We start from the raw sequence: 14,307 nt of genomic DNA on the forward strand, positions 1-14,307 counted from the left end.
TGCACAGTAATCAAAAATTACATTTACATACCGCTATGCACAAAACAGTCAAATCTGGTGCAGAACACAATATAAATGAATTAGATTACAATTTGAAAATGCACATTAACAGAATACAGTTAGAAAGTATTACAAATGGTACAGGCTGGTATAACTTACTAAAGACTGTAAACAGATTGTTGTGTCTTTCAGCTTCTCCCGGCCAGGGGTCGCCACAGTAGAACTCCGGTCCGCTGATGATGGGCAGTAGATTTTTACATGCCGAGTTGCCAGCCCTGATGCATAACCTTCAACGAAGGCACGCCCATTCACATGTGTCTCCACACAGAAGACGCTCTAGCTGAGAATCGAACAGGACAACATCTTATTGTGAGGCGAATACGCTACCACAGCACCACCACCATGGGTACTAAAGACTATAAACAGAAAAGCACTAAAATCAAAAAAATTAATAACAAGTAACACTGGATGGCAAGCATTCAGAATACAACATATCAACTGTGCATTGAAGCCCAGAAAGAAACAAGGTGTGAATAGACTGAGTAAAAAGTAACATAAGCACATGGTCCTGGCTGTACAGGTGTCCGCATCACACACCTGAGCATTGCAGCTACTGAAATAGATACAATTCAGTCCTGTTTGTTTAAAAGCGTAGTATGTCTGGTAATATAGAAAAAGTCTCTTCAACTGTTTATCTCAGCACTTTGGCTGGAACCAACTATATTATACTAAATATCAAACTAACAACATTTTCAGTTTCAGTAATTAGACAGTTTAACTTGCTTTATATGTTATACAGTCAGCCAGCCAGGCATCCCCCTTTACTTTTCCATTAATTGGCTAGTATGTGCTTCAGGTAACTCTATGTATCTGAACAGCTGACAAGTTCACACCCTTCAAGGAGTCCCATTAAAAAGCACCAAGTCCACCTCTGTCATCATCTTTAACGAACAGTAAGTAATGATAATCTGTACTGATATCTGTATCCCTCTCAAAGGTGAACGCTTGCAAGATGTAAAACATACAATGGCACAAAACAAGTTCAAAATTAAGTTTGGTATGTTATTGTACCTAAGGTACAAGGTTTGATTCTTACCACCTCTGTTTCCTTTCTGTGTGACTCTGAATAAGTCACTTAACCTTACAGTGCATCGTAGTTGCTCCTGAAAGGAATACATGCATCCGGTGGGCCTACCTGGTTAACAAATATTTAGAATAAAATGGTATACAAATAACTACATTGTGATGTCCAGTGATGATCTATAATGCAGCTGTTACAGCTTAGATCCCTTGTTACACAACAGACATTTTCAAATTACAGATACAGGAAAACATTACATTGCAGATTAGATTAGAGCTGAAAAAAAGTACTTCTGCTCAGAAAAGTGACAGCTATCACTAATATATAAATGACCTACATTGTTACCATGCAGGACAAAAGAGGTAAAAGTGGTACAAAATGTGTGACAGCAAGTTAAGAAAACAACGAGGATTCCCATGTCTTCTCAGTTTCTGACCATACCTTTATTACTTCTGAAACTATGCTTAAAATCAGTCATCAGCACCTGACCAGTGTGTTTGACCATCGTGTGTATCTGCTGACCAACTCCTCAGTCTAACACCGCACTGTCATTCTGTCCACTCAAGGCCAACAGTAGAAAAATACACTCAGACACTATCAGTCTGTCCACTCAAGGCCAACAGTAGAAAAATACACTTAGATCTCACAACTGCCTAAAGGACCCACCTTCTGCCTCTGAGACTCCTAAGTCTCAGATTTGAAGAATTTGAAGACCTGAAGGATTTCAGGCCATTGATGCCCTCCTTAAGCAGGACTCATCACACCCTTTATCAGTATTATTAAATAACAACACTTTTCCACTGTGCAGCTTTCTCTTTTAAACACATTCCCAGAACAATCCTCTACTTCCTTGTCATTCTCACTTTTACTCCCTGGTATAACATTGCCTTGAATTTTTGGTTAACTTCACTAGATAGTCCTTCTAACCAATGGAACAACGGAACAGTTAATTATGTCCCCACTATACTTTATATATAGTGCCTCACATTGGCTCTTTGACCATGACTGTATGGACTCAAATTTCAGTCCAGCAGCTGCTTTCCCATGTTTTTTTTAACTGTAAAATGCTTTGTATTTCATGAGTGTTACCCTTGTTTACATTTTCGCCTCATACAGCATCATTATGTACCTCATCTGTGAGTTTAGTCGTGGAGAAAGGTACAATCATGAGACACGGGTCTAGGTCATAAAATCAAAAGTGTCAAAACACTGAATGTTATAACATCGAACCTGAAACCTCGAAGACTGACAACATCGAAGCCGCGGAACATCAAATTCTTTCCCAGGAAAAGAATTTGGTGGGCCGTTTCCATGGCTTCACTACTTCCTCCACTGTGGTGCGATTTTGGTATATTTAAGTAGGGGGGTGGGGGCCCCCCACATTGGGGGGGGTCTAGGGGCAACCCCCCCCCCATTAGAAATAGTTTGTAGTGTTTGTGTGTTTCATGTTTTGTACTGGAACAGCGATTTTTTTCCCCAGGGAAAAAAAATCGCTATTCTCAGTCCTCTGAGTTTTTAGCTTTCATGGTTTTGGGTTTAATATTATAACATTCAAAGTTTTGAAACTTCAATGTTATGATATAGACCCTGGCACACTAATGAATGCTGTAAAGTATAAAAACTAATGTACGAGTTTCAGTAATTTGTATACTACATCCATGACTGTGTTACTGCAGAGTGTCGTGCAACACCCATATAAAGGGATGCTACAGTTATTACAGACAAGCAGGAGGCATGTAGGGACTGTGTATTGGACTCCCCTGTGCTGTCTAAGCTAACCATTCAAGAATCACACATGTCACTGACAGAGAAGTAATCTGCATACATCTCTGCTAATAGGAGAGAGGATACCGCGGCTCTGGAACAGATTCCCCAGCCATATAAAACAAAGCTCATTTCTGTCCATATTCAAGCACAACTTAGATCTTTGGATGGGTAATAGGGCTGCTCTTGGACTACTAATGTGCAGTCACAGCTCCTAAATGCCTTATCCTATGCATGGGTCCCCTCAAGTTATCTTTGGTATGATTACAATTATTCCCATTAGAGTAATATATAATTATCAGTCTTGGATCGGTAAGGCCGATCTCTAATCAAATGCAATAGGTTATTTTGTGCACAAAAAGGGAAATTTGCCAGGCTTATGGTCTACAAGGACAGCTCAGCTAGTACTTACCTATAAAGCTCTACAAGGACAGCTCGGCTAGTACTTACCTATAAAGCTCTACAAGGATAGCTCGGCTAGTACTTACCTATAAAGCTCTACAAGGATAGCTCGGCTAGTACTTACCTATAAAGCTCTACAAGGACAGCTTGGCTAGTAATTACCTATAAAGCTCTACAAGGATAGCTCAGCTAGTACTTCCCTATAAAGCTCTACAAGGATAGGTCGGCTAGTACTTCCCTATAAAGCGCTACAAGGACAGCTCGGCTAGTACTTACCTATAAAGCTCTACAAGGATAGCTCGGCTAGTACTTACCTATAAAGCTCTACAAGGATAGCTCGGCTAGTACTTACCTATAAAGCTCTACAAGGACAGCTCGGCTAGTACTTACCTATAAAGCATTGCACATGGTGATCAAAGTGTAGTTCATTGTCAATGAACATGCCCAGGTCCCCAATGGATGAGTCATTTTTCAAAGTGGCATCACCTATGTGGTAGGCACATGGGTATCCAGCTTTGCCTCAGGATACAATTCTGCATTTATTGGCATTTATTTTTAGGTTGTGGTCTAGCATCACTTATTGGTGAGTGTTAGGCCCTCCTTGGGGTCAGCCACAAACCTTTCATGTCAGCTTTGACATCAAAGAAGTAAATACCAAAGAGAAGTGGTCCTAAGAACAATTCCTGGAACACAGCAGGTAACTGCTGTTTTTGAAGACAGTGTACCTCTCAGAGTAATAGACTGGGTACTGTCTATTATCTAGTTTGCTATTCAGTAGGTAACAGTTGTTTACATTTAGTTGAATTAGCTTATCGATAATGACAGAATGCGGAATGATATTAAAGGCCTTGGCCAGGTCCAGGTAGGCAGTGTGACCTGATTTACCTGAGGCTAATGCATCGATGACATATTCTAAGAAGCTCACCAGGTACAGGTAGGCAGTGTGAGCTGATTTACCTGAGGCTAATGCATCGATGACGTATTCTAAGAAGCTCACCAGGTACAGGTAGGCAGTGTGAGCTGATTTACCTGAGGCTAATGCATCGATGACATATTCTAAGAAGCTCACCAGGTACAGGTAGGCAATGTGAGCTGATTTACCTGAGGCTAATGCATCAATGACATATTCTAAGAAGCTCCCCAGGTACAGGTAGGCAGTGTGAGCTGATTTACCTGAGGCTAATGCATCGATGACATATTCCAAGAAGCTCACCAGCTTCAGGAGGCAGGCGCTTCCTTTAATAATCCCAAACTGGCTTGGATCCAGGCTTTGAAGACTGCTTATATCCTTGTTAATAAGGTCCATAGTGATACTCTCCATTGCTATGCAGATAAGGCTGGTAAGGATTATAGGTTTACAGTTTCCTAGATTAATAGTGGAGCTCCTTAGTGGAGTGGGATGACTTCTGTAGTTCTGCATTCATCTGGCACAAATCCAGTGGACAGGCTGAGGCTGATTAGGCCGAGTAGTGAGTCTACCAGACAGTGTTTGGTGCTAACAAGAAGGCAGTCTGCCAAGTTATCAGGACCCATGGAGCTGCTGTTTTTGGATGCAGAGAGAGCATTCAGGACTTGCTCAGAGGTGATCAGAGGGTGTTAATAAGCTGAGAAAAATTAGATGGAGATACAGGAGTAAAGTCAAAGCTGAATGAGTTTACTAAGATGGTGGCTATGTCCTCAAGAGATGTGTAAGTGTTGTTATGTATTAGCTCTGAGCATTGCTGGGCAGTAGCTCTAAGGTGTCTGATATAACTGAAGAAAGCTTTGTGGTTGCCCTTAGCAGAGCAAGCAGTGCTCAATCCATACTTACTGCTGAAAGATTTGATTTTATTCCTGAGCCTTTTGTTGATCTTATTGTCTTATTGACTTCATCTCTAGATGATGAAGTCTGTTTATTTATTTATTTATTGACATCTGTTAATTGGGAAAGTCCACTGGGTCAAGTGCCCCATCTCAATGGAGGCCCGGGGAGAAAAGCTCCACAAAACACTATATAATACAAAGAAAAAAGACCTGCACATACATTACAAAAATGATGACATAGGATTATCAGAAGTGCATACATTTACAACATAATAAAAGGTGTCTCATAGTAATGATTATACTGAATAGAAGATAATAGTCACTATATCATAACAAAGCTAATAAAAATGAAGCTGAACAAAGAAATAAGAAAAATAAAAATAGAAGTGCAATCACCAAGAGGCTAAAAGCAGAAATGTACATTTCTTAGTTGTTTCATGAGGATTGTATTTGAAGTAGTAAAGGTTTTATGTGAAAAGGGGTAGGAAGGGTTATGGTGGCTTTAAGTCTATTGTACAAGAGCAGGTGGGGTTGTTTAGAAAAAGCCATTTTAGAGCATTTTAAAGGCTCTGAGTGATTCAAGTTGTGTGATGAGTGAGGGGAAGGCATTCCATATCTTGGCAATGCTGTGGGAGTTCAGACACTGACCAGTTCTCTTATTAGGGTTGGATACCTTTAAGAGTGGATCTGAGTGTGCAGGTAGGAGTGTATGCTTGAAGAACAGAATGGAGTGTAGGGCAGTTATTTGGTTTAAATAGTAAGCTGTGGGCAAGAGTAAGCTGAGTGTAATGTAGGTAGTGGGGGAACTCAAACCACGAGCTGAGCTATAGCTTGGCAATGATGTATGGGGTTGGACAGACCAGAGGCAAATTTAGCTATTTTATAATAGCATGCTTTATGCCTATTAAAAAGGGTTGAATGAAGGTTGGTAAAAATCAGACATCCATAGAGAAGGGAGGGAATGAGTAGAGCCTTTAATAGTTTAACTTTGGTGTTTGCGTCAAGCTAAAGTTTATGTCAGTAAAGTTTACCTAGTTTGAAATGGGTTTTTTTAATTGTATTAAGAATATATTGCGCAAACGTGAGCTTACTGTCGATAGTTACAACTAGAAGATTTGAAGAGTTTACTAGTTCAATTTCTGTCTTGTTATTTGAAAACATTTTAAAGTCTATTTGTGGTGGTTTTATAGAGAATAGTAGGAGTTTAGATTTTTTTGGTTTTAATAAAAGTTGGAAATCATTTAGCCAGGATTCAATAGCTGTAAATGAGTTTTGTGTGAGCTTAAGGAGATCAGAGAAGTTGTCGGAGGAGATAATGGTGGGACCATCTGCATACCGAACGAGTTCACCTTGTAAGGAGATCTTATGAAGGTCGTTTATGAAGGTGTTAAAAAGTAGGTGGCCGAGAATGCATCCTTGTGGGATGGTGGGACCATCTGCATACTGAACGAGTTTACCTTGTAAGGAGATCTTACGAAGGTCGTTTATGAAGGTGTTAAAAAGTAGGTGGCCAAGAATGGATCCTTGTGGGATGGTGGGACCATCTGCATACTGAATGCATTTACCTTGTAATGAGATCTTATGAGGGTCATTTATGAAGGTGTTAAAAAGTAGGTGGCCGAAAATGGATCCTTGTGGGATGGTGGGACCATCTGCATACTGAATGAGTTTACCTTGTAAGGAGATCTTATGAGGGTCATTTATGAAGGTGTTAAAAAGTAGGTGGCTGAGAATGCATCCTTGTGGGATGCCTGTATGATTGGCTTGGTATTCTGACTGTTCATTAAGCCATTTGACTGATCATTCTCTGTATGTTAAGTAGGAGGAGAACCATGTTAGAGCATTAGGGGAGCAGCCAAATTTTCCTCTGTGTTTTAGCAGTAAAGCATGAAACACAGTATCGAAAGCCTTAGATAGATCTAACAAAATTACTGATGTAGCTAGGCCTGCATCTAGGGCTTTGTTTATTGTATTGGTAAAGGTCAGTAAAGCAGTAACGGTACTGTGTGCTGGACAGAAACCATGCTGGGCTGGGGCAAGGAGATTATTGTCAGTGAGGTGTTTGAGAACTTGAGCGTGTATAAATTTTTCCAGTATTTTTAATAGAGCGGAGACTATAAAGATAGGGCAATAGTTAGTGAGTTCATTGCAATTCCCACCTTTATGTAAAGGGGTTACAATAGATTTTTCCATATATTAGGGACTTATGATTCTGTGATGGAGTGATTTATAAGAATACTGACAGGGTATGCAATTGCACTGGCTGCAAGTTGTAGATATTCGGGTGGAAGGTTATCAGCAGATAGGGAGCATGGCTTTAGTTTGGATAGCAGTCTGATTACTAAGGTTGTGGTTACTGGTTGGATATTAAAGTCAGGAGTGTGGGTGTTAGTATTAGAAGAGGTTGATGGTAATAGTGAGAGAGGGACATGGTTTCTAGTATTGGGCTATTTCAGTTTTCAGACTCTAGTTTTCTGTCACTAAACATATTGGCTATTTGTTGTGGGGGGGTTTCTGGGCATAGTGTTGGGTTATGTAAGGTTCCTGGATTTAGCAAAGAGGAGACAGATTTCTAAAACTTTTTTTGGATTGTTTTGTTTTGGCTAGTTGTACTAAGTTTGTTTTTATGGGCTATGAGTTTCTTCACTTTACTGTTTATACAATGGTTTTACCACAGGAGTTTATTCCTGAATTTTGAATTGTATTTATGTCTTATGAGGACAGATGCCTTGATGTATGGTTTGAGGTGGCCATAGTAATTTTACACAAATGTGGCAACATTCAAGATGGGGTCATCAAGATGAGGATGGCATTTAAATTTCATTAGTTCTGAATTATGTTTGTCTTAGAGTAGTCTGCAAACACGTTCATTAAACAGAATTTGTCATCTTCCTTTGGATATTCAACAATTTGTGGGTCATGTCATCTGGTCCAACCCAAAAGGTACATTCACTACTGCAGCATTTAGTTTTCTCGTTTTTCCATTCTTAGTCTGGGGTCCTTTGTGCCTTTAGTTTTCTCGTTTTTCCATTCTTAGTCCGGGGTCCTTTGTGCCTTTAGTTTTCTCATTTTTCCATTCTTAGTCCGGGGTCCTTTGTGCCTTTAGTTTTCTCATTTTTCCATTCTTAGTCCGGGGTCCTTTGTGCATTTAGTTTTCTCGTTTTTCCATTCTTAGTCCGGGGTCCTTTGTGCATTTAGTTTTCTCGTTTTTCAATTCTTAGTCCAGGGTCCTTTGTGCATTTAGTTTTCTCGTTTTTCCATTCTTAGTCCAGGGTCCTTTGTGCATTTAGTTTTCTCGTTTTTCCATTCTTAGTCCAGGGTCCTTTGTGCATTTAGTTTTCTCGTTTTTCCATTCTTAGTCCAGGGTCCTTTGTGCCTTTAGTTTTCTCATTTTTCCATTCTTAGTCCGGGGTCCTTTGTGCCTTTAGTTTTCTCATTTTTCCATTCTTAGTCTGGGGTCCTTTGTGCATTTAGTTTTCTTGTTTTTCCATTCTTAGTCCGGGGTCCTTTGTGGCTTTAGTTTTCTCGTTTTTCCATTCTTAGTCCGGGGTCCTTTGTGCCTTTAGTTTTCTCGTTTTTCCATTCTTAGTCCTGGGTCCTTTGTGCCTTTAGTTTTCTCATTTTTCCATTCTTAGTTCGGGGTCCTTTGTGCATTTAGTTTTCTCGTTTTTCCATTCTTAGTCCTGGGTCCTTTGTGCCTTTAGTTTTCTCATTTTTCCATTCTTAGTTCGGTGTCCTTTGTGCATTTAGTTTTCTCGTTTTTCCATTCTTAGTCCTGGGTCCTTTGTGCATTTAGTTTTCTCGTTTTTCCATTCTTAGTTCGGGGTCCTTTGTGCATTTAGTTTTTTTGTTTTTTCATTCTTAGTTCGGGGTCCTTTGTGCCTTTAGTTTTCTCGTTTTTCCATTCTTAGTCTGGGGTCTTTTTTGCCTTTAGTTTTCTCGTTTTTCCATTCTTAGTCCAGGGTCCTTTGTGCCTTTAGTTTTCTCGTTTTTCCATTCTTAGTCCGGGGTCCTTTGTGCCTTTAGTTTTCTCATTTTTCCATTCTTAGTCTGGGGTCCTTTGTGCCTTTAGTTTTCTCGTTTTTCCATTCTTAGTCCTGGGTCCTTTGTGCCTTTAGTTTTCTCATTTTTCCATTCTTAGTCCGGGGTCCTTTGTGCATTTAGTTTTCTCATTTTTCCATTCTTAGTCCAGGGTCCTTTGTGCCTTTAGTTTTCTCATTTTTCCATTCTTAGTCCGGGGTCCTTTGTGCCTTTAGTTTTCTCATTTTTCCATTCTTAGTCCGGGGTCCTTTGTGCATTTAGTTTTCTCGTTTTTCCATTCTTAGTTTGGGGTCCTTTGTGCATTTAGTTTTCTTGTTTTTCCATTCTTAGTCCTGGTTCCTTTGTGCATTTAGTTTTCTCATTTTTCCATTCTTAGTTCGGGGTCCTTTGTGCCTTTAGTTTTCTTGTTTTTCCATTCTTAGTCCGGGGTCCTTTGTGCCTTTAGTTTTCTCGTTTTTCCATTCTTAGTTCGGGGTCCTTTGTGCATTTAGTTTTCTCGTTTTTCCATTCTTAGTCCTGGGTCCTTTGTGCATTTAGTTTTCTCATTTTTCCATTCTTAGTTCGGGGTCCTTTGTGCATTTAGTTTTCGTTTTCCATTCTTAGTCCTGGGTCCTTTGTGCATTTAGTTTTCTCATTTTTCCATTCTTAGTTCGGGGTCCTTTGTGCATTTAGTTTTCTTGTTTTTCCATTCTTAGTTCGGGGTCCTTTGTGCCTTTAGTTTTCTCGTTTTTCCATTCTTAGTCCGGGGTCCTTTTTGCCTTTAGTTTTCTCGTTTTTCCATTCTTAGTCCAGGGTCCTTTGTGCCTTTAGTTTTCTCGTTTTTCCATTCTTAGTCCGGGGTCCTTTGTGCCTTTAGTTTTCTCGTTTTTCCATTCTTAGTCTGGGGTCCTTTGTGCCTTTAGTTTTCTCGTTTTTCCATTCTTAGTCCTGGGTCCTTTGTGCCTTTAGTTTTCTCGTTTTTCCATTCTTAGTCCGGGGTCCTTTGTGCATTTAGTTTTCTCATTTTTCCATTCTTAGTCCGGGGTCCTTTGTGCATTTAGTTTTCTCGTTTTTCCATTCTTAGTCCGGGGTCCTTTGTGCCTTTAGTTTTCTCGTTTTTCCATTCTTAGTTCGGGGTCCTTTGTGCATTTAGTTTTCTCATTTTTCCATTCTTAGTCCTGGGTCCTTTGTGCATTTAGTTTTCTCGTTTTTCCATTCTTAGTTTGGGGTCCTTTGTGCCTTTAGTTTTCTTGTTTTTCCATTCTTAGTCCGGGGTCCTTTGTGCCTTTAGTTTTCTCGTTTTTCCATTCTTAGTTCGGGGTCCTTTGTGCATTTAGTTTTCTCGTTTTTCCATTCTTAGTCCTGGGTCCTTTGTGCCTTTAGTTTTCTCATTTTTCCATTCTTAGTTCGGGGTCCTTTGTGCATTTAGTTTTCTCCTTTTTCCATTCTTAGTCCTGGATCCTTTGTGCATTTAGTTTTCTCGTTTTTCCATTCTTAGTTCGGGGTCCTTTGTGCATTTAGTTTTCTTGTTTTTCCATTCTTAGTTCGGGGTCCTTTGTGCCTTTAGTTTTCTCGTTTTTCCATTCTTAGTCCGGGGTCCTTTTTGCCTTTAGTTTTCTCGTTTTTCCATTCTTAGTCCAGGGTCCTTTGTGCCTTTAGTTTTCTCGTTTTTCCATTCTTAGTCCGGGGTCCTTTGTGCCTTTAGTTTTCTCGTTTTTCCATTCTTAGTCCGGGGTCCTTTGTGCCTTTAGTTTTCTCGTTTTTCCATTCTTAGTCCTGGGTCCTTTGTGCCTTTAGTTTTCTCGTTTTTCCATTCTTAGTCCAGGGTCCTTTGTCCTCTCCTCTCCTTGGCTGAATCGTGTGATATCTCCCTTACTTCTCTTTTCTATCTCACATTTCTTCGTTTACAAAATGTGCCCTCTTTTCAAGAGAACAACAGCAAAAAAAAAAAGAAAAGAAAATCAGTTTATCTAACAGCCAGCTGTGGTTTGTTGCACAGCTTGTGTGGACGAAAGCTCTGATTACTTATCCTCCGGGCAGCAGCATTTGTCTGTACTCTACAAATAACCGAATGAAAACCATCCAACCCAATACCATATTCATGGGTGACTTTAATTAGCCCACTATTAACTGTGAATCCTATATAACACCAAACATACTATACAGGTACAAAGATTCCTGGATTTTGTAAATACAAACTCCCTGCACCAGCCTGTCAATATGTCAATGAAGGGAGCTAACATACTGGATCAGGTCCTCACTAATATGGGAGAGCACTGCACACCCTTAGTGTTGTGTCCTCTCTGGTAAAGTCTGACAGCAAAATGGTCACCTTTGTAGTAAAAATAAAAGCTGGAATCCCAGCTAACTCTAGAATGTTCAGAAAGTACTCTAACGCCAACTTCCTACTATTAAGTGATAACCTGGCAAAATTTCAAGCCCACGTAAAGCCTGAGAACACTGCTGCCTACATATAACTGCTCACAGAAACCCTGTACAACCATGTTAATAACTGCATAGAGGCAGCTGGACCCAGCAGGAGTAAGTACAGAACTAGCTCAAAAAACATGCCACCCTGGTGGAACCACAATATCAATAGGCTGTATAACTGACAGAAGAAAATCATGGCAAAAATTTGGAGGTTGTAGATCACTGTTTGAACCTAGTCATCCACTGTAGCTAGATAGCATGTGCATATAAGTTACTGAGCATGTGTGAGGTCAGTGCCATTTTGTGCAGTATATTCGGCCACAGTGAATGCAAGCATGAATGGAGATGCACATGCGAGTGTGTTTGAAGTAATGAGTCAGTCAGTAAATTTATGAAGTTCAAAGTATATATTCCAGGTACAGATTCTAATGTGTTTATGCACAATAAATGACTTGAATGCATACCCAGCCTCAGTGTCTCATTTGAGTACACAAGGCATGCGACATGGTGTCAGAATGGGATCTGAAGTTGAAGTAGCTTACAAACCATGAAGCACGCAATTAGAAGTGGAGGCATATACAGTAGCCAACCCACAAACAGGTCAGCAGCTACTCAAAGGTATTTAAACTCATTTAAATGATTTTTCAGTCATCAAATATGTGGTGAAGCATTCAAAATGGTCGAAATAATTACCAAGATAAACAAAATGTCTAAAATAGCAACATAATGATAAAAGTGTTTGACATAATGTCCAAAGTGTTTAAAATGTACAAAAAAACTAAAACATCTGATTTCTTTCACAATGTATGACTTTTTCACAGTAACTAAAACTTTTCGAAGTATCAGAAGTGTTCAGAGTGTTTGCAGTGTTTGCAGTGTTAAGTAAAGCAATTTCAGAGAGATTGTTGTGCAGTTGGGCATAATTACAAGTGTCTGGCCTATGCTTATATTAAAATTAATTTTGTTGTTATGGCAGAGGGATTTCACAGAACTGGACCGCTAGTGTTTGATAATAATATTGCTGAGAACTGGCCAGTGTTTGAGCAAGAATATAATATTTTCATGCAGGCTGCATTTTCTGATAAAGATGCACATACAGAGCATTTATACTTCTCAATTTAGCTGGCTCAGAAGCCATTCAGAAGGATGTTCATTTGTGTCTCAATTTGCCATGTATGCAGGGGAAGGGGAGAACCGCCATATTCTGATACCTGCTGAAATGCGGGAAGACCCTGAGTGCTTAAAACATAAATTTAGAGAGATATGTAACCCTCAAATGAATATTATGATGGAAACACACTTATTTTACTTAAGAAATTAAAAGCCTGGTGAAACTATAGCAGCATATATTACTGACTTGAGAAATAAAGCATACGTGCAGATTAGGTGATTTACGAGATGAGTTGATAAAAGACTGTCTTGTGTGTGGTGTTAATAATGATGCAGTGAGAAAGATTTTGCTTCGAGATAGTGAATTAACATTGAGAAAAGCCAAAAAGAGATTTGTCAAATACATGAGTTTACAGAAAAGCACACAACTATCCTTACAAATGAGAAAAGCATGCTTGCAGTATCTGCTAGTGCGAATGTTGATAGTGTACAACAGCAGAAAGTCAAGATGAAAAAGAAATATAAACTGAAGGCTGCCACAAACAATCTTATTGTTAGATGTCGCAATTGTAGAGGCAGTCATGAAGCTAAACGTGAAAAGTGCTTAGCTTTGGGTCGGCAATGTCACAAATGTAAAAACTGGAATCATTTCAAAAGGCTTTGTAAGTCTAAAGTGGCACAACCTTTTATTAAAAGAGAGCATCTAACGAAGCAAGTAGATCAGTTAGAGAGCTGTGAGCAAAAGTTTTAAATTGATGGTGTCTCTGTGATCGAAGAAACAGTTAATACAGTAGACTATCAGTTGGCAGCAAAGAGTGAAATATTTTGTATTGTACAAATTAATGGGAAACCTGTAGAGCTTAAAGAAGACATTGGATTTAAGTGCAATGTTATGTCAGCACAAATGTTTGCTAAAGTAAAAGCTGGTAAGAAACTTGATTCAGCAAAGTGTGCAAAACTAGTTGCTTATGGTGGTGAAGAGATTCAGACTAATGGTGCAGTAGTTCTTTGTATATAAAAAAACAGTACAATTTAGTGGTACTAATGCTTCAACATCAGCAACTGACAAACACAAAAGGAAAAGGTCTGTTTTTAAGAAATGTTGTTTCTTCAGAGACCTCTGCTGACAAGTTTTCCTCTACTACTGATACAGAAATGCCAACAACTTCAGTTTCCCCAAAAAACAAGAAAGCAAACATTGATGCCCCTTGAGGAGAACTAGAAGGGATGGACATAACCATAAACACTGATCTGGCAACATTAGAAACATTGTTACAAATTATGGTATCGAAATAAATGTAGATCAGAATATACACAATATTTCTTCTGTACAACTGCCCAATGTTGAAACTGAACTATTGAATAAAGGGCTGGGGTTTATTCACAGTTATAATGTATTTGAAAATACATTTGCCCAGGATGTCATTTCTTTTTGTATAACATTAAATCTTAGATTATATTTTGATCAACAATCATTTGAGGATATGGGAAATAATCAGTTTAGATTTAGACCTTCCTCTTTTATGCCCCCCCCAAATGAAAATGTTGCCATTTTTCAGTATTAGCTCTTAAATGATTTATATTTTATGTACCATTCTAATAGACAACAGAATTGGCATAATTTGACAGTATCACAATGGCAAGCTTTGCATAGATTGAGTAAGAACAAACAGCTAGTCGTAAATACAGCAGATAAA

This window comes from Protopterus annectens, chromosome 10.part0 (genome assembly GCF_019279795.1).
Source record: "Protopterus annectens isolate FY-2018-M chromosome 10.part0, PAN1.0, whole genome shotgun sequence".
NCBI lineage: Eukaryota > Metazoa > Chordata > Ceratodontiformes > Protopteridae > Protopterus > Protopterus annectens.